The 3,682-nt window shown below is 45.5% G+C and overlaps 1 non-coding gene across 1 annotated transcript; it reads left to right on the top strand.

Annotated features, from left to right (window-relative positions):
- The first annotated feature begins 1,509 nt into the window (after nt 1–1,509).
- On the top strand, nt 1,510–1,585 carry TRNAN-AUU (transfer RNA asparagine (anticodon AUU)). Its single transcript has one exon. It is a non-coding gene; the product is annotated as a tRNA-Asn (tRNA).
- The last annotated feature ends 2,097 nt before the right edge of the window (nt 1,586–3,682 follow it).

The following is a 3,682-nucleotide window of genomic DNA, read 5'->3' as shown; positions in this document are numbered from 1 at the left end:
GGTAAAAGACAAATCATTGTCTTGACTTTCCACCACAAAGCGGGAACTCCTATCCCTGATAGGTTGCTCTCAGTTCTAGAGGCAACGTATTCCACACCAGAGAATACTTATCTAGCTCATATGCCAGGTGACAAGAGATGATGCCAGCTTTCAGTAGGCGCCAGCACAAAGAAGAGTTCTTCAGCAAATCCAAGCTGCAGAGCAAGCAGCCTGGCTGCCTGAGCCATACGGGCCCTGCAGGTCCTATGGTCTTAGAGATAGGCGGCAGGAAAGGAAAAGATGCAATGCAGCCACACGGCTTATGGCAAAGCCCACTGGGAGAATGACAGCTCAGACTCCTGAGATTCTGGCACAAGGAGCATTTTATACTTAAAACAAACAAACGAACGAACGAACAAACACTTCTGGCATGCTAATGGACATTGGTGCAGATGGAATGCCTGCCCATGAGAGCCTAAATGACCGTGCTTCCAGAATTGCCCATCAAGAGCGGGGTTCACAAAAGATTGCTTGAATCCTGTAGCTGTTTGTTGTAGGAGGAGCACAAGCTCAAGCATGGGAAGGATAGAAAGCAAAAACAAGCTGCATAAGCCAGTAGCCCATGACCTTCACCACTGTGCACCAGCACCTCTCCCTCACTGCGCTATGATCATATTGGGAATCTCTTATCCTCAGCTGACGGAAGAGCAAAATCTACAAGCTTGGTTTACAAATAGAACAGCTTAGTATGCCGGTGCTTAAAAATGGAAGCAGCTGCACTGCAGCCTCATTCGGAAGTGGCTTTGAAAGACACTCGTGAGGGAGAATCCTCCTGATGGGCAGAGGTCGGGGTGATGCACCTGTTTATCCACTTTGTGTGAAAGAAGTGGCCTGAGGTTACAATATATCCAGATTCATGGGCAGGCACACATGAAGGAGTAAGATTTAAAGAATGGAACAAGGAGGTGGATGAGCATAATGGCAGTGGGAACAAAGCAAGAAAATCTTTGTGTTATATGTTAATGCCCATCAGGGAGCACCAACCTTGGAGGAAGATCTAAACGGCCAAGTAGACACGATGACTCCATCAGTCTCTGTCACCAACTACTTCGGTGCTGGCTCAATGGGTCCATGAATGTAGTGGCCATGAGGGAGAGATGGATGCTATACATGGGTCCAACAGCATGGCTTCCCATATCCACCAAGGTGGATTTCATTGTTGCTGTCATCAAATGCCCAATGTGCCATCAGAAGACACCAATGCTGAGCCCCTGATACTGTGTTGTTCCTCAGGAAGACCATTGGTGGCAAGTTAACTACATCGAGTCCCTTCTAGGGAAAGGGCAGAGGCTTCTTCTAACAAGAATAAACATATATTTTGGGAGTGGGTTTGCTTTTCCTGCCTGCAAGGCCTCAGTATAACCATAACTATCCAAGAATTTATGGACTATTTTATCCCCGAGAAAGGATCCTATGTAACATGTTGTCAGAATAGGGAGCCTATTTTACTACGCAAGATGGTAGGGGAGGGCTTCCTGACTGGCTCAGTTGGTAGAGCATGGGACTATTGATCTCAGGGTCATGAGTTCGAGCCTCACGTTGAGCATCGAGATTACCTAATAAAGTAACATTTTTTTTTTTTTAAAGGAGGTATGGGTGTGGGCCTATGATGACTGGATCCACTGGTCATACCACATACCATACCAATCAGAAGCTACCTGTCTGATAGAGCATTAAAATGATCTTCTGAGGACACAGTTGAAATGCTAGCTTAGAAGCAACCCCCCAAAAACTTATGTGACACTGTATCCCCAAGTAAGATTAATGTAACTAAGGGATGAAAGTAAGAGTGATCTTAGTTACTATGTCTCCCAGTGGTCCACTGGGGACTTTGTCCTTTCCATCTCCATAATTCTAGACTCTGTAAGGTTAGAGGTTCTGGTTTTCCAAGGGGTACACTTTTGCTAGGGTACCTAGAAAGTGTCCCATTGAAATATAGACTACAATTGCCATTACAAGTGCTGCTAGGCACTTCAGTTTCCTTGTGTTCAGGGACTGGCAAACAAGGAGAGGAGTTCCTGTCCTGGAAGGGGTAATGGGACCTGGATCTTTAGGGGGCAGTAGAGGTTCTCTTACACAAGGGATAAATACGTAAGGCACCCAGATAATACACTTGAGTGTGTTTTTGTACTCCTTTGCTCAATTGTGATGGTAAATGGACATGTCAGCAGCCCTGGCCTCAAGAGGGCATGGTGTCCAGAGATGATTAACACCTTTCAGGTGTGGGAGTCTGGGTAACACCATTAGATAAGTCACCAAAGTCAGCAGAAGTAGTGCTGAGGTAAGAGGAATCTAGAATGGATATCGGAGGAAAAAGATGATGAATATCATGGTCCTAAGATCAGTTCTAGTGGTAGGGACTACAATTTGCCCCACTAACCTTTCTTTTCTAAGTTTCTTTTGGAAAGAGAGGGACATTAGAATCTTAGAAGAATAACTCCCCAAATATATATGTATGTACCTGAAGAAATGTTTCCGAGTGGCACTGAGGGGGGACTGTAGTGGATATGAACATGAGCTACAATGATCCCCTTCAAGGAAAGGCTTGCCGTTCCATCTGTCAGCTCCTTCAGACTCTATCTCAGCTACCTTGCTCAAGAACACACCCTTTCCAGGGTACCCTATATCCAATGACTTGTCATGTGAAGGTATAAAGGTCTAGCCATTTGGGGTTTACTGTGGAATGACTTTGGTTAGCTATATATATATTCCAGAGTTCCCAGTGCAGTATTTTAGACTTTACTAGAACCACACTGTAGTTGAGCTTCTCCTTCTGCTCAATCATACTTCTTTCCCCTTCTTTCCATGAATGCTGATTTTTAGCAGCAATCCTTCTCATTAAACTTGACCTCAGATTTTGCTTCTGGAGCTCTACCTACAATGCCATCCTTAACCCCTATTCTGAAGATGTTAGGAGGGTATCCTCAAAGCAGCACCACTGCGGAATGGGACATAAGAACTGATCAGGGTGAGAAAAGCATACATGTGGAAGCAAGAATGACAGCACAATTCAGAGATTCACTACACAGGGGAATTAATCAAGCAAGTACATATTAATTCATTAATGTAAATAAAAGAGGAAGGGTTTTTAAAAATATTTCTAGGTCAGAGAATTTTCCAGGTCAGGGAAAGAGGTTTCAGAGGAAGATAAATGAAGACAACATTCTTGATTCAAGATCTTGGACAAAGCGGCCCACTTCATGGTATCATCTGCTTCTGGAGCCTGCTGGAAATCCTCAGTTTGAGGTCACTCATTGGGATGGCCTTCTAATTGTCGTAGAGGTGATGACCTAGATCTAGCTTGGGGTGCCTCATGTGAATCCAAGAAGAGTTTTATTTTGGGGACAGTGTAGATGGTTAGCAGTACTTCCTAAGCCTCTCCCTGTGAGGTGATGATGCGTGTTTTCTTCTTAAAAGCTTTGACATATACTGCGTCTCCTGCTCGTAGAACTCAGGCCGCTGCAGCCCTGCACATGTTGGAGACAAACTCCGGGGCTGGGCTTGGGCAGCCTTGGGCAGGAAGGGCCCGAAATGGCTACAAAGTAGCCATGGCTGTGCCCTAGGGGAGCAAAGTGCAAGGTTGTTCCGGAGCCCGGGTCTGCCAGTGGGGAAGTCTTGGGGCGGCTCCTGGTGGTGTCTGTGC

This window comes from Callorhinus ursinus, unplaced genomic scaffold (genome assembly GCF_003265705.2).
Source record: "Callorhinus ursinus isolate GAN/ISIS: 27379988/994484 unplaced genomic scaffold, GSC_fseal_2.0 scaffold2, whole genome shotgun sequence".
Taxonomy (NCBI): Eukaryota; Metazoa; Chordata; class Mammalia; order Carnivora; family Otariidae; genus Callorhinus; species Callorhinus ursinus.
Note: the sequence above shows the minus strand (reverse complement) of the source record. Positions and strands in the feature narration are given on the sequence as shown.